Raw genomic sequence first — 21661 nt, forward strand, 5'->3', positions numbered from 1 at the left:
GAGAGAGAGAGAGAGAGAGAGAGAGAGAGTTCTGAGGCTGAACTGGTGACCTCTGTTACCGCCGTTATTGGCTCACCATAGTCTTCTGGTTTTGGTGCAAGTATGGCACAACTCCTGCATTCCGCACTAACATATACAACTCACAGATAACAGATATTGGTGACGATATGAAGAGGACTGATGTCACAACCTGCCCATCCAATCCCGTTAATCGTTTCTCTTGCCTCTCGTTCTTGCCCTCATGTTAATCAGTCAAGCTGCCTCTTGTTTGCACCCTCGTCAGTCTTGTATTTAAGTGCTTCCTGGTATTGTGTTCCCCAGTCCTGTCATTAACGTTGTACTTTGTAGTCGCCCGATTTTCCTGTTTTGATTCCCATGACCATTCAGTGTTGTTGAAACAGTTCAATAAATCCCCTTTTGATTACCCACCTCGCCTTTTGTCTCAGAGGTCATGCCAACTGACTTGCAATAGGTTATTGACACCAAATTTATCCTCACTAACAATCACTGATCTTACCTAATTCATCTATAAAAGAGGGGATGTCTGTTGTCCCTAGTATCTACAGAAAATTGCCTAAAATCCAAACTCAATAAAGCACGACAGAGCTAAATAATATCCCATGAGACTACAACACATCTTAAAAGTGTGCAGCCCCTGACCCCATCTCTTCTCCAGCTCCACCTCAGCTGGCCATAACTCGACTGGAGCCACCAGCTTTACCAGTTTACCAGTTGGTTTGAGTTAGGTGAGCAAAGGCACGGCTGATTAGTTTAGCCCAGGCCCTAGTCATTTGCTTTTCTCACATAAACAAATGTATTTTTACATATCTCGATAAAAACTAAAAAATACAGTATATTAAGTTGATTAAATAGAATGCGGAGTATATTTTGAAGTGGCTTTGGGGACATTAGAGAAGGAAGAAATCTATGATGTTTATCTGTGTTTCTATAGTAATAGTACACAGCTACCAAATATGGGAAGTAGCAGCACCAGTTTCAATTAGAATACAAAAAAGCGTGAAAAAAAACTAAAAGCAGAAGGATAGAACACCTTATCAAAATACTCAGCTATCACCCTCATGGTATAGTTTTCCCTTTTGTTTAAAAAAAATATCTGATGTTTCAAGCATCTCTAATTTGATGGGCAAATGAAAATACTTTGGAGCAAGTCCTGCAAGCCTTCCAACCGTTTCCTGCCCCAACAAGCAGGGGAATGTGTCGGCAAGGCCTGTTCCTAGCTGCTGCAGTGTGGGAACCCAGGAGGGGGACAGAGATGCCCCAGAGATGTCCGCATTCCCTTTTTCACAGTCTTATAGTCACTTGATTTTAATCCCTCTTTACCTTTCAGTAGGTTTTCCATTATGCTCAAACCTGGTAAATTCAAACATGTTACCTGATAGAACATAACAATGTAGAAGCACTTAATCTCTTCCTTTCTCAAAAATAAAAATCTTTCTTAGCATACCGCAAAAATCGTCTGGCAACCGTAAAAATAGTCTGGCAACCCCTCCAATTATTTCGGCAACCCACAGTTTCAGAATCACTGTCTTAAAGGCAAACCAAAATCCTAATCATCCCAGGTACCAACAACAAATGCAGACTGGAACACTGAGGAAAGAACATGTTTTATAACATTGACAAATTTATGTATTTACAACAAACTTCATGCATGATGTTGTAAATGTGGGCCTTGAGACTTGTGAGTCTAAACAAACACACAGACTGCAGCTGGATTTCCAGTTCAGGCACTGGAAAGTCACACACGAACGAGGGAAGCTCAAAGAGGAGCTGCTGCACCCCGGAATCCATCACCGATTCCTCCCTCAAGGGGAAAGATCCAGTCAATGCCAAAGTCTTTCCAACCTCAAGTCCCCACATTATCCTGTAAGACGTTGGTGCTGTGGATGGCAAACAGAAGCCAGGCACAAGGTGTGGTTGTAGATGCCTCGTCCAAAAAAAAAAATTAGAGCTAAGAAAACACCTTTCAAGAAAATCAACATTAGTTACAGAGGGACCTTTGGGAAATCAGTAACCATCAAGTTACGCCACATACAGGAAGAGATGATATTTGGGAAATTCCCGGCTAAAGACCTCTTATTGCTTCCCATACTTCCTTCCGAGATGTGTGGGGGTGGGGCTAGCCCTAGATGAAATTCTACTGAGCCTCCTCCCCAGTCCTGCACCCACACAGCCCAAAATAAACAAACTGACACATAGTGCTTAAAAACATTTCTCGCTGTATGCTGCATACATTTTCTTAATATACATTGATATATTTATATTACGATATACATTGATTTATTGTTATGGCGACACAACATGATGCAGGCAGGAAAACATGCGATGGTCCACTTATGGCTCCAGACAAAGGGGTTTATTAAACAGGCTGAATGCACAAAATAGGAGACCATAAGGCTTCAGAACCAAAGAGGAGAAAACACTACCATCAGAACTATAAACCAAACTACAAAGGAAGCTGAGCAGGGACATACAAGGTAGCATCCACTCAGTAACATTCACAGAGCAACATACAATGACTGACTGGAGAACAGAGCAGGAGCAGGAACTTAAATACACACAAGGCTAACAAGACAATGCAGGACAGGTGAGAACAAAACCCAACTGACCAATCAAAGAAAGGACAGGACAATGAGCTGGGGCTGATCAACAGAACTAGAAAGCTTAAACATCAAAACTAGGAGACCTAAACAAGGCCCTAGTACTACAATGTAAAGCTACTGTAATTAATGTGGAATAAAGGGTATAAAACAAAAACCAGAATAGAACACAAGAGGGGCAAACTGATGATAGAAACAAAAACGGATTGTGAGTAACTTGGTTTGCGAGTGTTCTGCAAGACAAGCAAAATTTTTTTAATAAATTTTAACTTGATAAATGAGCGAGGTCTTGCAATATGAGTATTACATATACGCTTTGCCTGCCAAGTGTCACGTGATCACAGCTGAGCCGATGATTCTTCTCTCTCTCTTGCTTTGGGATTGTGGGTAATCGTCTCCCATGCTTGGTCCCAGTCGGCCTGCCTCATATAGTCAAAATTTTGTAGAAAAGCACCACCCGAATAAGGGCGTAGCAGTGCGAGCGATGAATCTGTTTAACGACAATGCAAAGTCACATTTCCGCGAAATGGGATGCAAAAGCAGCTGTCATTGGATAGGTTCCTTGTTAAAGTCACACAAAAAGAGTGAGCCAACAGATAGCAGTAATTCTGTTAGTTATAGTGAAAGTTGTTCTATAAAATAAACCCTCCTCTTCTCCTGTCTCTCACACCATCCACAATTCATTTAAAAGGTAAAGTGCAGGTTAATTTGTTTTATGTATTTTTACTTTATATTTCGTATTAATCATTTTTATATTAATATTTTTTATTTCTAATGGGAAAATTCGCTTTGATATACGAGTGCTTTGTATTACGATCACGTTTCCGGAACGAAATACTTGCAATCCGAGGTTTTACTGTAATACACACTGGGGAAACAGAAAAAACAATGAATACAAGAGACAAGTAATGACAAGACGGGATGGCCAGCAGCACCTGCTGGCCAAATGGGGAAGAGACACGAAGTGCAAGGATGGATGGGTGCTGACCCTTACACTATTACATTAATACACTGCATACTGAAATGACCAACTTCACAATGCCGAGCAGCAGAAAACAATTTTTGTCCGTTCTTTTATATTAAAAACATTTCAGTAGCACAGGGTCTCTGGCTGCTAACTAAATATTAAAATGTTTCATTTAAAAGGATCCAACTAACTAATTGCAACAACATAATATCTCTGCATTGCTTTCTTTTTTCCTCTTCTTATTTTCAGTATTTTCTTCCTACCTATCTTGCCAATTCAGTAATTGAGGAATGATGTATTACTTAAATGTTCAATGGGTGCTGTGGTTGTCCCGTCAATAAATATTGCTATTTCAACAATGTAAATAACTGTAATACCACAGAATGCAACCACAGGTATTTATTCTGATGTTTCTCACTTGACTCTAAACAAATGGTGCCCTAGGCGATCGCCTATGTCGCAGATAGGGCGGGCCAGCCCTGGGTGGGGGGATACGCAGTTGGCTGAATACCTTTATGTGGAGGCCATTGGGGCCTGGTCACTCCATTGCAGACACTTCAAAGCTATCCTGCGATGAAGGTGCACTGGGCTTTGTGTAGTTTATACTGGCACGAGGCCTGCTCTGCTGGCATTTCCGGAATCTAACGTGCAATCGTTTGGCACCGGGCTCCTGCTTAGACCGTACCTTTGACGTCTTGGAGGGACCAAGGTCTACATCTGACAGACTAACGAGGGCGGCATTGAACGTGTGTCAGCCCAGCACAGAGATCTAGCTGCAAAAGTCCTCAGAAAGGATTTTGCGACTGTGAAATCGGGGACAGCGTTAGCATAGTGATGACCCGAGGACTTCTCGACAAGCTCATTGTTATGTACTTCTTGCTGGGCCCTGCAGAGATCCTACAATCAATTAGAGAAGGAAGGCATGATACTAAATGACTGGTTTACATCAATGCAGAAAATGAATGAATGTAATCCATAAAGCTACATCATTTCTGTCTGGGGAGAAAGACCAAAAACACAGATGCATCCATTTACTGTAAAAGAGATAAATTGTTATTTTAAAGAAAGTCAAAGAAATTCCATAGTAAGCACAAATCAGTATCTTTTTATAAATTTACATAAAGGTTATTTTAAAATATAAAGCTTAAAAGCCCACAGTAACCATTTATTGCAAAACAAGTTTCCCAAAAGCCTAACAATGCCCAGAATGCATATGAAACCCAAGTCTTCCATTCCACGCCTCATTTAACCTGTTCGGCAGCAGTTTCAGACACTCTGTTATCTGTTACAGACTCCTGTCATCTCCCAGTCAGTGCAGCCAACAGGAAGAGCAGCCAAAAAAGCTGTAGTGAGAGTAATACTTTTGCTAAAAACAAATGATGCATGTCCAGATAAGACAGGCTGTCAGGGGCTATCAGCTTCCGTGGTATTTATGTCGGTAGCTGGCAGAATGGACAGGACTTGGCCATCCTACCTAAATGGTCATCCCCTGTGTTTTGGAGGGGAAAAGCCACACCCCCTCAATCTCACTCACACAGAGAACGTCTGCCTCTGCTGCTCAGTTTCATTTTCTGTCTGACACCATGCAGAGGTTTGCCCTGTGGCTGCTTTCCCTGTCCACGGCCTTTGCCCTGCTCCTGGTCTTGTGCTGTGGTGAGTTACCCCTGACGTCGTTCTCCCACCCCGCGCTCCCGTGAGTGTGGGTCTGCACACAACCCAGGGCACAGGGGATACCATAGCCAGGCTGTGGTGCTTAGAAGGTGACTAGGAGACTCAGTCAAGAAATACAGCAAGGGCTGTATATATGATGGGCTCCCTAAGGTCTGCAAACGCAGAGATAAGGCTATTCTGCAATGCAAGAAGCCCTACAGATTTCTGGGAACTGTACAGCACTGTTATTACACTTCTTTTTTTTATTTATTAGTTTTTATTTTTATATTATTTTCAATGTTCACTTTTTTCCCAGCTTTTGGTGTGGTTTCATTCATTTTTATTGGTTTGTATTTAAGAAACAATCTATTTTTAAAAAATATTTTACTTTCACTCTAAGATTTAATAAGTTTATTCTTAGATATAAATTTGTATAATTATTTATGTGTCTGATCCTACATGAATACACAGTGCACATTATGTACTGATGTCCTCAAAATTGCCAAGAATTTATTGGAATTGGAAATCGTTTTATTTTAGTTGGTTTGGGAAGTAATATTTATAGTTTCGTTTGTTTTTTTTAAAAAAATATTTTCATATCTTATTTCCGCTTACGGAAATGTTTTCTTATAGTTTTAGATTTCGTTGAGGATAATAACCCCATCCTCACGCAAGAAATCTTACGACAACTCTATATTATTCCATTATAAGTCTAAAATTAAAAAATTAAAACATTAAAAGCGTTGGGGTAGTTTGCAAACCCTACAGACTATTTACAAGGTAATAAAATTGTTACATACCTGTAACTGAACGTGCAGACTTGTCTCGTATTGAAAATCTCATGGCAGCCAGCTGACCAAAGTTGGCAACCAGGCAGCCTGAGCGGGGTCCGTCAGATGACTTTTTTTTTTAGCCCATTAAAAAGCACTGATGTCTTGTCAGAATACAAAAATCGGTAACACTTGTAGGGGCACAAATTATGTAGTAGCACACTTTATTTAACATATTAATTAATCAGAACATGTATTACAGTTGAGCTTGCCACATAACATTTGTCAGATGTTTGCGGTCTGCAATCAGAAAGAGGAACATGCCGTCAGAAACACGATACTGTGGGAATAAGCAGATACTTTTCTTTAAAATGATCTAACTAAATAACACGTGTTTATAAAACAATCCCGAATTGACTTAACGGACCTTGAACGTGAACTGAAACATCTAATGGGGATTTTGGAAACCATGCAAAGAATTTGCGGCGCTTCTTGTCTCTGCTACCTAGTCGCGCGCTTGAAAGGAAGAGCGTGCACAGCTTTGCGACACGGACCGCATCACACAAGGCTGGGGCAATAGGGGATGCATTTTTTAATGATTGTTCATCGCTACATTCTTAATGACGCTACTAAATTTCGTTTACTCCACGTTTTGCGGGGTAGCGCTTGGCATTTATATTTACTACTGCATGGTTCTCTAATCACACAAGTCCAAATCAGACTGCCCTTCTACTTAGTGCAGACAGCACGTACACGTCTCTAACTAAATAACTGCATGTATTTTGGTGTGACGTAATCTCACATGCAACATCTAAAGGTGCCAGTACTAAATTCAATTACAAACTTCCACACAATAAATGTGAGATATTTCCCTATTTGTATATAAACAGATACAATGTTAAAATGAGAATAGTTAATGCACTGTTAGCATTTGCCAGACATAATGTATCCCATGTAAACCCCCATGAAAGGTTATATGCGATAGAGATGTTAATCATAGCAAATGAGAGTCCAGGAACAAAATACTAATCACACTTGATATTTTGGAGAAAATGCATTGCCTATAATAAAACAAGAATGTCATGCGCCATCTCACATCCTCTTGAACTGCAATGAAATCTTGAATGTACTCTTATTCAGAGAAGATGCTGCCAGCGAGGAGCTATGAATACACAATAAGCTGTTTTCCTCGATTGTCTCTTATAGGCTGACTCAGGGAGTTAAAGCGATAATTTCCCTCTGGGGGGAGGATGGGCAGGTGGTTAGCAGGTGTAGGATGAAGCCTGAACTGAATCATGGCATATAGGGACAGGAAAGTTTTCTGATTTACAGGAATCTTAGTACACATGTGGACTGATTCAGCTCACAGAGGAGCACAGTAGCAGGGGTGAGGCTGTCTGTCGTGATCAAACTGCCTAAGTACAAGCCTGAAGCATTCTGTGGATTATCTATTTTCTGTAGCATATTCCACATCCCTTGTAACATCATAATTTAGTCTAGACTTTGTTCTCCTTTCCTGATGGTTGAGGCTCAGTCACATGACTTATACATTATTTGTGAAATAGGAGACAGAGCGGGGGGGGGGGGGGCATGGTGGCACAGTGGTTAGTACAGCACTGTTGCCTCACACCTCTGGTGCCAGGGTTTGCATGTTCTCCACGTGTTGTGATGGGGTATCTTCTGGGTACTCCAGTTTCCCCCCACAGTCCAAAAACAGGGCTCTACTATGATGGATGCTTGCTATGGTGTATACTCTGCTATGGTGTATACTCTGCTATGATCAATACTCTGCTATGGTGTATACTCTGCTATGATGGATACTCTGCTATGGTGTATACTCTGCTATGATCAATACTCTGCTATGGTGTATACTCTGCTATGATGGATACTCTTCCATGGTGTATACTCTGCTATGATGGATACTCTGCTATGACAGATACTGTGCTATGACAGATGCTCTGCTATGATGGATGCTCTGCTATGTGTATACTCTGCTGTAATGGATACTCTGCTATGTGTATACTCTGCTATGATGGATACTCCTAGAAGCAAAAATCCTATGGCATTTGTTTGAAATTGTTCTTTAATATGTTGCATGTTAGATGGTCTACCCCCTGACCCAGAAAGTGATTGATGGGGCTAGAGATGGTCTCTCCACATTGACCTGGTGGATATTGCTTATCTCCAAAGAAATCATTTATCTTATTCACCACATGAGGGATCTAAAATATTTGGGTATGTCTCTGAAGGGAAGTAAAGCTGTAGTACTCTTAAACTACAGGGCCAGACAGGAACTAGTCTATGTCCTGTAAAGTCTTGAATCATGTAAGTATATGGTAAATCATGTACTTAGTGCACAGAAAACACTAGATAATAGTATGAGTGATATTAGATATATAATATCAGAGATGAGCACTTCCTGTTGCACAACTTTTGCAATGGAAAAGACCTGAAAGGCTCTAGGATCAACTGGCAAGTTTGTCAGAATGAACTTTCAACAAACTTAGGCTTACGGAAGAACCCTCTCTACTTCTCTTTGTGCTATAGTATATGTATCTCAAAATGTAGATGTAAGGAACAATGCATGTATTTTTATGGACAGTGTAAATACAGACAACGAATGTCATAGTGTACGCTCTCTGTATTAACAGGCGAGGAGTATGACTATGATGCCACCGCAACACCAGATTATTATGACAACGGCACCATTGATTATGGTATTTCTTCACTCCTTTTTTATCAGTAAAATTACTCTTGCATTTTTATCCACTTCAAAGATAAATGCCACAAAACATGCATGTTTTTTTTTTTGCAGATCAATACGAGTTTGTGTACCAAGGCAGTGAAGGAACAAGAGAAGTTAGTGCATCGAATGAGGTACTTTATGTTCTTGCACTTTGCCTATGGTAACTTTTTGTATTTTTATAAAAAATTTTCTTAAACAATAACATATACTTCAAGGATGAAGTAACTCAGGGTTCTGGGGAAAAGTTCGAATGGTCTGGTAGATGATGTGTCTCATCTCTTTTGACATGCTTCCAACTCTTTGGGAAATCAACAGGAAATGCTCTGGATAGTTTCGAAAAACTGCTAATTTTATGCCAAAGTTTATTAATAAAACACAGCAAACATTCCAGTATAGCTTGTGTGTCTGGGTCAAATGTAGCATTGGTTGTCATGGAATCCTCTGCATTACATGTTTCCTTTGTTCCTGATCTAGAGGAGCACTGCTCCTGATGTGCCTAATGTGTTTTTGCTCTTAGGTCCCACACATGCTCCCGCTCATCCTGGGCTTGGCAGCACTCCAGCTCTGCCAAATGCTGTGAATGGGAGCAAACAGTGCAGACACTGCAGCGTGGGTCTCAGCAGGTCTGTCTCAGTGTCTGATCTACTAGGACTAACCTACAATAACTGAAATACCTCATGCAGCTTCTATGGTGCTGCTGAAAGTCTGAAAAGTAAGAGTTAGAAGGACCCACAAGTATTATTAAGCACTGTATGTGCTGCTATTTTTATGTGTTTAGGACCACAAAACGTCTCCATGGTACTTAACTGTCAACCTTTTTGTCACAAGTGCACACCAAGAAAAACTACGCTACCTAAAGCCATATTAAGGGATTCAGATTTCATCTCAGGATTATGATGCAACTACCTGACAAATCAAGCAATGTAATGACAAGTAATTATAAATATGCAGCTAATATGCAGATAATCTCTACCAAAAAGTCTTGTTCCATGTATTTCAGATTACAGTGAACCAGAGCAGAACAGGACGCTTGGATGACCACAAGGACTATTCAGACGAATCGATTATTAAAGGACTAGTATCTAACCACATACTTCACATTGCAGCAATTGATTTAAGTTCCTGCAGCTCAGGTGAAGGTGATGGGTTTAGATCCCAGGAAACACACATAAATTGTAACCCTGTAATGCAATTGTAACCTGGTAATGCAAGTCACTTTGGAATAAAGCATCAGGTTAATGAAGTTAATGTAAGATTATTCAGAATTCATCCTGTCGAAACATACACAAATCAGCAGGGAACACTAGACCTCAGCCATATGCACATTGATTTATCAGACAGTGCTGAGCCGTTTGTCACTGCTGAAAGGAACATGTTGGGGGAGGGACCAATGTGTGATGTTGCTAGATTTTAAGCTCACCTTTGTTTCCAGTTAAAATGAGGTGCGAGAACACATTGTGTCTGTCAGCACTTCTGATTGATATCTTTTAGTTGCTTAACCACCGGCTCTGTAATACAGTCACGCTGAATCATAGTTACAGCTAAAACACAAGCTTTGCACTCCTACTCTAATGTAGTGATTTTGTTAGGGAGGATTTCGTTTCGAGACGCACTGCACCAGTGCGCCGCTTGCTATTTCACCTTGTAATGCTTTTACAGTTAATTTTTTTCAGTCGTGGTCTATTGGCATTTCCTAAACCGCTGAGTCTACAGTAGGTGTCTTTGATTGATTGATCAGTTCTCTGATTAATCAATTATGCATCAATATCTTTGCTGTAAAAGGAATGAATCTCATACTTTTAATAACATTAAACTGGACATTGTCCATAAAGTTAAACTTAAGTGCTTGCAAAAGAAAATCTATAACAGCCAAAGAATCTGAAAACTGTGCCAGTATGCCAATTAAAAATGTTAACTTGCGCTTTTAATCATTTGTAAAAAAAAAAAAAAAAAAAATCCACTTCACTCATTTTATTTTCCACTACTGGTGTTTCTTTACATAATTTTTCTGTATCCCATAAAACCTGAATTTTTGTGAGAAAATATGTCTACTGTCCACATCATTTACTACATATTTCTGATTATTTGAATACAATTACATTTTATTCTCGAGAAGAGAAACATCTTCTTTAATGAATAAGATTGCAGCACAGCGTAGCACAGGTAGGAAAGAAGGGCAACGATCCACTGGCAGCTCTGAGACACAACTGGGTTTATTAAAGAGACAAACAAACACAAACTGGGAAACTCAGAAAATAACAGGCTCCCGAGGGGCCGGAACTAAACATTACGAAGGGAACCAGGCAACACCAGGAACAGAACTTCAGAAACAAGCCAAGTAACAACACTAGCACACAATCACCAACTAGTGAACAGTGCAGACACAGGTACTTAAATACACACAGGGAATCAGGGCAAACAAGGGACAGGTGTGACTCAATAATCAAATAACCAATCAGGGGAGACCCAGGAACGAGAAACAGGTGGAGCTACTTAACCAAGATGAATGCCGAACTAAGAGGCTTAGACATACTCTGGCACAGGGAATACAAAGCAAAGCTAATTACAAAATCAAAAGGTACAAAAGAAAACCAGAAGAGAAGGAGGGTGATTCAAGCACAGGAATTAAGACACAAACTAATCAATGAGGAACAGGAAATTAACAAATGACTGATGAGGCAGGTCAGTAGCCAGTTTCAAAGCCATGATGTCAGAGCCACACACTTAACCCAGTGAGCTAAGCAGTGGCCCAGAGAATAAGGAAAACACACAAGGATAGAATGAAGTGAGAGGGAGGAGGACAGGATGGCCAGCAACACCTGCTGACCAAATGGGCAGGAGACAGGACGGGTGCTAACCCTGACAAAGACATAGTTATTGTCTAAATTGGACAGTTGAAAAGTCAAACATTTAATTTGACTTCCTTTTATCTTTATCGTTGATGCGATCATCTCAAGATTTGAGAGCATTGTGGTTTTTTGTCTTGTTTTATTAATGTTTTGCGTTTTAGCACAAGACTCACAAGAGGGTGTTACTAAGATTAGATTCAACTGCAGAAGAATTTTAGCACACAAAAAGTCAGGAAATCTACTGAGAGAAGCTTGGAAGTTCTGTGCATCTGATCCCTTTTGTTTTGTCTTTGATGTTGTAACATGACTTCCTGAAATGTGTTCAAAGATAAGGGAGACAAAGAAGGGGGAGGTGACATTCCGAGGGACACAAAGGCAGTGAAAGCATTTTTTTTTTCCAGTTTACTGGACAGTGGTCTGGTGGAGAAACTGCAGCTATCAAACAAAATCAGCAAAACCACAAAGCATCCAAAAGCAGCAGTGGTTTTGAGATATCTAACAGCTTTATAACATTTACTGGAAAGAATGCATTGCTGTACACTAAATATATCATTTTAAAAATGATTTGATTACAAACAACAAAAATGATGAACGGTCCAACTTTCTCCCAGCTGCATGCATGCTGTCCTTGTCTGAAATCTTGATTGTTCCCCAACTGGCATGTGTTAGAGAACATGCTGATTTAGCAGAACCCTAGAGGATGTCTTGACAGGAAACTGTGCTACCACACTGCTGATCTCACTATTTTACTGTTTCTGTTTACTGTTTCTTTCCCAGGAAAAGAGTCGATTTAATTTAAAGATTTCGGGTCATTTGCATGGTACGGAAGGTACCCTGGCAGAGTCCCAGCACTTTAAATAACTGAGAGGCTTTTAAGTGTCAGGAAATTCAAGCAATCCAGCTCCAAAAGCAGCATACACAAAAAACACGATCCAAAATGTCAGACCGGCGATGGTCAATAAATCAGGCAAATGTCCGGTGAGGGCCAAACAGAGATCAGGCGACAAGACATTCTTCTCAGATTCTAGGAGCAGAATGGAATCAGAAAACCAGAAAGCAGGTAACGTCATGATCAGTCTCCACCTCTCCTGTCCTGCTCATGTTTGGCCAGCAGGGGTCTCTCCTGGCCCAGAGGAGCCCACTCTGATCTGGTCATCTGGTTTCTTAGCCGCTGCCTTCCCAGTGCCTGTACCACCAGAACCCTTCTGCCCAGACCCTGTGTCTCCAGACAGGGAAGTTCCCATCTGACTTTCCAGTCTCTGGTCCTAGAAAGGCTGCTTCTGCGGCATCCAGTCTTAGCCCAGGTGAGACCGCTTGGTGTCCCATCTGTGCCCTCTGCTTCTCCCCCTGGTGGGATTCTCTAGGCACCTCACTTGGTTGGCTGCCACTGATCCCTGCTCCCTTCCTGCATCACCATTTGCTGGGTCGCCATATGAGGCAGCGACTCCAAACATTTCCGGTCCCCAGGCCCTCGAGGACCCTGGCAATGGGTTCAGAGGAAAGCGGGAAGGATCTCCATCTCCTGGCAGGGTCATAAGCCTCACTCGCATCGCCCAGAGGTGACCAGAGCACTGGAGAAGTAGAGGGGCCTGTTCACACAGCTCTCTCTTCCTCTCGCCCATCTGCAGTGGCTTCGGTGCCCCCAAGTCCTCCACCTTTGCGGCGGCGTGCTTACCTTTGGGGTTCCTTTACGCCTCCTGGCGCTTGCAGTCAGCAGTTGCAGACGTGACATGTAATCATAAAGGGAATTTTTTTAACTCTCTGAAACTAAGAAGACCTTGCGTCACACCTCCAGAGCTTAAATATGGGGGTTACCAAAGAAAACCGATTACAGCTGGTAAAGGGGTGTGGCCACTAATTCTAGTCACTGGCTATCTAGTGTGCAGGCTTCCCCTCAGGGCTTCCCCAACAGGGCTTCCCCACAGGGCTTCCCCACAGGGCTTCCCCAACAGGGCGGCTCTCACTGGCAAGTATCCCTCAAGGGGTGTGATGTCGAGGAGGAGGACCCCTGACTGATGTAGATGGGGTTCCCCCAGACTGGTCCATGACAATAAGAAGACAGGTTCGCCCTGTGGTCAGCTGAGGGACCTCGGGAGGCTGGCAGAGTCAGACACCCAAACTTGGGGAATTCTGGCATGGGTTCAAAGGGATCATCTGTAATAAAGCTAGTATCTTTCTTTGATGAGTGCAGGATAAGCGTAGAAAGGACAGAGTCATAGCTATGCAGAGAGTTGGCCCATAGAGATTGAACTTACAAGAAACAAAATGGATTTAGGGGAACTTTGCTAGAAGCCTAGATATATATAGTACAGTGGTACCTCAGTTCTCGAACTCATTAGAACTCAAATTTCTTAAAAGTCGAACCAACCAGTTCGGAAAAAAAATTGCCTAGAGCTCGATCTGAATCTCAGAAGTCAAACCGTAAACGCTGACCTAAGATAACTTGTACGCGCTGGGAAATGAGTCACTCGGCACGTCTCTCTGCGGAAACAAAGGGTAAAGCTTCAGTCTCAGCCTGGCATTCGCTGTGATAGCATCGTGCATGTTTTCACAAGCTGAATACATATATTTAGACAGTAAAAATACATTTAGACAATGATAGACAGTAACAGTAATTATTATATAATAAAATACATTTAAAAATAAAGATTTCTTATTATTTTAATATTATTAATAAACCATTAATACATTTAATTACAATAATATTGTCTTGCCGAGCGGGGACGGAACGAAGACAAAGGCGCAGACGTCAGGGTATCGGGGAATACGGGTTTAATTACAGGTAAGGCAGGCAAAACGCAGACGGACAATACAATGACCAGACTGGGGAAACAGACTGAAACGCGGACGAAATACAGAGGACTAATGACAACAATCTGCTGATCACACGGGGATTCCACACGGGGTTAACGAGGGGGCGTGGCACACGGAAGGAGCAGACGATCGACGCAGGACAGAGCTGTCAACTGTTTTTTTTTTTAACTTTACACATTGTTTGGGTACATTTATTTTCTTACTTTACAAATTACTGTTTTGAAAAAATGTCCTTAGATGTGTTTAGTACAGTATATGCTCTTCTTGTTTTATCCGGTTCATTTTGTGTTTAAATGCTAAAAAAAAAAAATATATTTAGGCCGGGAACCAATTAATTGGTTTTCCATTATTTCTTATGGGGAAAATTCGATCAGAACCCGAACTTTTTAGGATTCGAATAAGAGTTCTGAACGGATTAAATTTGAGTTCTGAGGTACCACTGTATATAGGTTGTACATGTACCCTTATTACAAATCGAATAGCCTATATTGTTTATTAGGTCTTGAGTAAAGACACACGCCTGTAAAACATATTGTCGCATCCTTAATTCCCTCATGCTCTGATTAGATGAGGATCCAGAATCACTCAAAAAGTAACAGAGGCAGCAATAAATAAATCTATTAGAAAATGAAAGTGCAACCCCAATGGTACAAAAATGTTCCTCAGAGTGCATTTCTTGTAAATTGTACCTTAAAGGGTTTGATTACCTACTGCTAAGGGTACAATTGGCAGAACCTTGAGAAAAAAAGTACCAATTTGTACCTTTGGGAGTTCAGTTTCTTGTCACTGGGGCTGTACCCTTTTGTTCCGACAGTGTATAGTCCCACTGACAAGCAACTGTACCCTTAAAAGTACAAATTGAGCCTATTCCGGGAATCACTGGGGTATACCAAGGATGGGAAGTTAGTCTATTACAGAGCACACACTCACACACAAAACAAAAGTGAGAGTCATCGATTCAAATGGACTTTGATGGTGGTGGGGGTACCTGGGGGTGGGTGTGACTCCCAGTGCTGGAGGGATGAGGCTGCAGTGCTGACCACTGTGCTACAGTGCTGGCCCAAATATGGCCCAGAATAACTTGAAGTCTCGTGTCATCTAGAGTAGTGTTTCCTAATCCGGTCCTCGGGGACCCACAGTCGGTCCATGTTTTTGCTCCCTCCCACTGCGATCTGGAAGGGAGCGAAAATGTGGACTGTGGGTCCCAAAGGACTGGATTGGGAAACACTGATCTAGAGTTATAATCTGACCTACTCCTATACGACACACAATATCAACAAAAAATGACTTAGAAGGCCCTATAATGTCTTCTGGGTCTATTTCTAAAGTTATGTAACCTGGCAACTTCCGGTGATCTAGTTTGGAGATTTCAGCACCTTGGACAAGGAAAGCACTGCTGGCACTGTTATTTCTAGCTCATTGCCACTAATAATAGTCCGGGTAAATTCCCACAACCTGAAAAGAAAATGTTCATTTCCAGCTCATGTGTAACGCGTTTCCACTTTAGATGATTCTGTTAATTCCGCTAAAATTAACATTTAATACTAGACATATGTACTATGGCACAAAAAAAAATCACAGAATTAATCATGGCTTAAAATACAGTTTCAGGCACAATCACAATCCGTCTAGTTTATTATTTCAATCCAACTGAAAAGAAATTATTTAAACTACTTACAGTAGACCTGGGCAAGCTCATGCGCCATATCCAGCCCACGAAGATATTTTTACTGGCAAGCATTAAAATGGGAAAAACTGATAATGTTTCAGGTATATGAAGATGAATAATTTGTGAAATCTTTCCTTGAAAGCAATAATAGGTATACAACAATACAAAGTGAATCGCTATTATATATTAATATATTCTATAGTATATATTAAGTTGTTTGTTAGGTCTTGAGTAAAGACACACGCCTATAAAACATGTTGTTTTCGCATCCTTGAAGTCTCTCATGCTCTGATTAGATGAGGATCCTTGGATTGCCACCTTATCGTGGTGGAGGGGTTTGCGTGCTTCAGTGACCCTGGGGGCTATGTTGTCGGAGTGATTGCCCCTGGTAGGGTCTCCCCAGGCAAAAAGGTCCTAGGTGAGTGGCCAGACGAAGAGCAATCCAAAAAACCTATGATGAAATGTACCACAGCAAGATCTCGTTACCCTCGCTTGGACTAAGGTCACCGGGGCCCCACCCTGGAGCCAGGCCTGGGGGAGGGGCCCGTTGGAGAGTGCCTGGTGGCCGGGCTTTGGCCCGTGGGGCCCGGGTGGGTCCCCAGGAGGGCCCATCACCTGCAAGGGGAATGTCAGGGATTCAGTGTGATGTGGATCGTGTGGTAGCCAAGGGAGACCCCAGCAGACCGATCCCCAGCTGACTAAACTGGCTTTTGGGGAAGGAGCCTGAGCTTGTGTGTGAGGCTGAGAGATACCGGCTAGATATAGTCGGACTCACCTCAACACATAGCGTGGGCTCTGGAACCTGGAGAGGAGCTGGATACTCTTTTCTTCTGGAGTTGCAGGGGGTGAGTGACGCCGGGCTGGGGTGGGGCTACTGGTGGCCCCACAGCTCGGTGCATTAACATCAGAGTTTACCCCAGTGAACGAGAGGGCTGTCTCCCTGTGCCTTTTGGTCGGGGAGAGGTCTCTGCCTGTCATCTGCGCCTATGTGCCGAATGACAGTTTGGAGTACCCAACCTTCTTGAACTTGGGTTGGACGATGGATTCCACTGTTTTGCTGGGGTACTTCAATGCTCACGTCGGTAACGACAGTGTGGCAGGGAGGGGGGTGATTGGGAGGAACGGACTCCCTGATCTGAACCCGAGTGGTGCTGTGTTGTTGGACTTCAGTGCATGTCTATAAGTGTCTTTACAGCTGACATGGTATGAACATATCTGGGGCTACAGGTCCATGATCGACTTTATAATCCTATCATCTGATCTGTGGCCTTTTGTCTTGGACACTTGCGTGATGTTAGGGGCAGAGCTGTCAACTGATCACCACCTGGTGGTGGGTTGGCTCAGGTGGCGGAGAAGGAAGCCGGTCAGACCTGGTAGGCCCAAACGCATGCCCAAACGCATAGTGAGGGTCTGCTGGGAACATCTGGGAGAGGCTCCTGTTCACCGGAGCTTCAACTCGCGCCTCCGGCAGAACTCCAACTGCATGCCGGGGGAGGTTGGGGACATTGAGTCTGAATGGACACTGTTCCGGACCTCCATTGTGGAAGCGGCCGTACGGAGCTGTGGCTGCAGGGTGGTCGGTGCCAGTCGTGGCGGTAACCCCCGTACCCGATGGTGGACACCAGAGGTGAGGGGGGCTGTCAAGCTGAAGAAGGAGGCCTAACGGGAATTATTAGCCCGGGGGTCTCTGGAGGCAGCTGACGGGTACTGGCAGGCCAGGCGGAACGCGGTTGCGGAAGCAAAAACCCAGGTGTTGGAGGTGTTTGGTGAGGCCATGGAAAGTGACTTTCAGACTACTGGGAAAGTCTATTCCGGGGTACTGGAGAGGAGGGTGAGATCGATAGTCGAATCTCAGATTCAGGAGGAACAATGTGGTTTTCATCCTGGCCGTGGAACACTGGACCCTTGCGAGGGTACTGGAGGGGTCCTGGGAGTTCGCCTATCCAGTCTACATGTGCTTTGTGGATTTGGAAAAGGCTTACGACCGGGTTCCCCGAGGTGCTCTGTGGGGGGTGCTTCGGGAGTATGGGGTCCGGGGTCCACTGTTGTGGGCGATTCGGTCCCAGTATGAATGGAGCAGAAGCTTGGTCCGCATTGCCGGTAATAAGTTGGATGTGTTCCCAGTGCGGGTTGGGCTACCCTCACCTATGCTCATGAGCTGTGGGTAATGACCGAAAGAATGAAACTGTGGATACAGGCGGCCGAAATGAGGTTTCTCCGCAGGGTATCTGAGCTCTCCCTTAGAGATAGGGTGAGAAGTTTGGATATCCGGGAGAGTCTCAGAGTAGTACCGCTGCTTCTCCACGTCGAAAGGAGCCAGTTGAGGTGGTTTGGACACCTGGTGCGGATACCTACTGGGCGGCTACCCGGAGAGGTTTTCCATGCATGTCCTACAGGGAGGAGGCCCCGGGGCAGACCCAGGACACGCTGGAGGGATTATATCTCTCGGCAAGCCTGGGAACGCCTCGGCGTCCTCCCCGAGGAGCTGGTAGAGGTAGCTGAGGAGAGGGAGGTCTGGGTATCTCTCTTAAAGTTGCTACCCCTGCGACCCGGACCCCGGACAAGCGGGTGATAATGGATGGATGGATGGATGGATATACAACAATAGCTAACAAGTCTATTATTGTAGCTTTCATACATACTGTACAAATAATGGACCCAGCTGACATGGTGAAGCTCAAATTTGGCCGTCCACAGAAAATAATTGCCCCGGCCTGTCTTACAGAGTGAACAGCCATTTCATTGAATCAAACCTTTGCACAAAATCTGCATAAATGCATTTATTTAGCTACTTAAAATCCATCCATCCATTATCCATACCGCTTTATCCATCTGGGTCACGGGGAAGCTGGAGCCAATCCCAGCATCTTTGGGCGAGAGGGGGGGGAACACCCTGGGCAGACATGCAAATGGAGATACATGTAAAAAGGGAACAGCATGCTTTTGGTTGGAAAGAATATTGTTTAATATGCTTTAAGTCACATTTGTGTGCTGCCATCTAGTGGAATTTTGTTGTACCTGCGTAATAGCCCAGTAACTGGGGATCTCGTTAGCGGTTATGCCAGCCGCCTACAGGGCGTAATGGCAAAAATGCAAGTTAGATATCCCACATATTTCAGAGATGGTATAGTGTTTTTGAAAGTAAGTCAATTTCAATATCAGGAAAATCAAGAAACTATGCAACTCGTGCAAGATATCTTCGAACAATTGCGAATATTACCCGTAATGGCTTTATATACACAGTATAAACCTGTTGAGGTTTTCGAGTTTCCAGTATGAACGTCTAACTGGGACAATAACTGCTCGCTGGAATCTTGCCTTTCATATTAACATTATGATTTAGCGAGATATGATGGTTTCATTTAAAAAGAAAACAATTATAGTGAGCTATTGTATGTTCAAATGGTTAATGGGTGATGAAGACGTCGCCCGGGCGATGAATATGCACACACAGAACAGAAGGATCAGTAAACCTGAATTTCTGTAATGAGGTAGTCCTTCCTTGTAACAAAGTGTGGCCTATGTCCACTGTTGGATGTACACGGTCAATGAGAAATCCGCGCTCACTGACGTTATTCGACTATTAAACTTCTATAAATGGAAAGGATCACAGTGGAAAGTCAGCACGGCTGCACATGTAGGTAGTGCCTTTTAGTAATCTTTTTACGTAACTGTTCAGTAACTGCTTAAGAGCTGTTTTTGTAGTAGGTTAATTGTTTCAAGCCAGGGCTCGATTATAGGCGTAGAGCTATATGATGTAAGCACCGAATCACAATAAATGACACATCCTTGTAACGAATTAATTTCACAAAAACCAAATGTAAAATTGTTTGTATAATGTTTATTTTTCTCAGTTAATTCGGACAAAACTTGGATTTTAAATTTACTCACTGTTCTGTGCTTTGGGATATCAACACCGTTACACCGCCAGTGAAGCGATGGATGCTGATGAACTCCAGTGCATTGCCCCGTCTTCTTGCTAAAATCCCCCTTAAGTACCTTGGACAGATTTTTAAGCTTCGTCTTGAAGACCGTGCGGCTGATTCTTCCTCATAGTGCCGACGCAAAAATCAATTTCTTGGTGATATAGAAGACAAACAATGGCAAAATCATCAGTGACCATTTTTTTGTTTGCTTTTTTTATATGTATTTTCTCCAATTTAATTACTGTTGAAGGATGGTGGTCGCAGGATTTACCTATAAAAACGACAGATATCAGCGGGAACAAGAAAGAACTGGTGAGTGACCGGGTTTGTCTTTGGGCAATTCCATCATAAATATTAGACCTGCAACGCAATTTTATTTCGTCGTCCTTTTTGAAATAGTTTGTTCAAGTTCTACTTATTTTATTGCACTTCTTTTAAAATTATAACTGTTAAAATTGCATTGCTTGAAACGGAGTTTAATGAAACTAGGTTGCAATACCAAACAAATCAGGGAATCTACATTTTGGGGGGGAAATTGTCATATTTTCGGCCTAAAATAAATTTCCAAAAAAAAAAACTGAACGTCGCAAAACAGTTTAAATTCCATATTTTAATACTTCTCACCTCCAGGGTTGGGGGTTCAAATCTGAAATCACATATCAAGTCTGTGGCGTGTGCATCCCTCGGAAACTGGAACCATATGCTGCATATATATAGGATAGGCTCTGATCTATACATTTTTCTAAGCGTCAAGCGTTTTAATATACAGTTTCTTTAAAATATATTTACAGCTGCCCTGTAACATTTCGTTAACGTAATTAAAACATTCCGAGAAAACGGGGCACTATTCTCGTATGCACGCCTGTCACTTCTTCACGTAATATTTATTTTAAAAGTTTCCATTGTCTCCTAGTTATTTTTCATTTTTGATTAATCGCATCACTGAACAACTTAGCGACGACGGCATGCTTCATGTTATTAAATGCTTCGAGTCAATGGAACGCTTGTAGCTGGTTAGTATAAGAAGCCAGTGCTTAAGTATTTAATCAGCTTCGTTTTCATCTGTTCTAGCTGGGTGTTCTTCACAATGTTTTGGAGAAACTTCAGAAGAAGAGGATGAGTAATTGGGATAGGAAGCCGAGTCGACTTCCTGTGGTACGCAAATATCTACAAAATATAATATTTTACATTGGTGTAACAAATGTAACAGTGCACAACGATTTAATGTAGTGCCCTCGTTGTTAGATTACTATTTTTTCGAGGACTGTTTGGGCATAGTACAAAGCATTTTTACAAAGAAAATTAAATTTGTCGTCCCCTCCCGTTCAACATTTCTTTCAAAAGTGATATTTGCATCTAATAACATCAGATCCAGTGTAATGCTTTTAACCGTGGAATATTAATATTCGTACGTGTAAGTAGATTACCGTCTTCCTAACTAACATATCACTGTTCTTCAGTGCTCTGTAGGTGGCCTTTGTTCAGTGAAAAGGGGACCCCGGTTTGGCCAACTATGCGACTGTCCACGAAGGTCAAAATGCAACCATTTCTTCCTCAAATGTTTATGATATCACGTATGCAAACTGTTACACAAAAGCAACACGTATTGGCCTTCTCCTGAAAGGTTTTTAAAATTGTGGTCAATATTTTGA

The 21661-nt window shown here is 42.4% G+C and overlaps 2 long non-coding RNA genes across 2 annotated transcripts; one reads left to right on the forward strand and one right to left on the reverse strand.

Moving 5' to 3' along the window:
- Nucleotides 1-1606: 1606 nt before the first annotated feature.
- On the reverse strand, nucleotides 1607-6621 carry LOC140592564 (uncharacterized). The gene is made up of 2 exons (XR_011992893.1): nucleotides 6036-6621; nucleotides 1607-3108 (listed from the first exon to the last, which is right to left on the reverse strand). It is a non-coding gene; the product is annotated as an uncharacterized lncRNA (long non-coding RNA).
- Nucleotides 6622-19601: 12980 nt separating this feature from the next.
- Nucleotides 19602-21575, forward strand: LOC111838411 (uncharacterized). The gene is made up of 4 exons (XR_002836873.2): nucleotides 19602-19720; nucleotides 20260-20321; nucleotides 21081-21164; nucleotides 21480-21575. It is a non-coding gene; the product is annotated as an uncharacterized lncRNA (long non-coding RNA).
- Nucleotides 21576-21661: the final 86 nt, after the last annotated feature.

Source organism: Paramormyrops kingsleyae, chromosome 9 (assembly GCF_048594095.1).
Source record: "Paramormyrops kingsleyae isolate MSU_618 chromosome 9, PKINGS_0.4, whole genome shotgun sequence".
Lineage (NCBI taxonomy): Eukaryota > Metazoa > Chordata > Actinopteri > Osteoglossiformes > Mormyridae > Paramormyrops > Paramormyrops kingsleyae.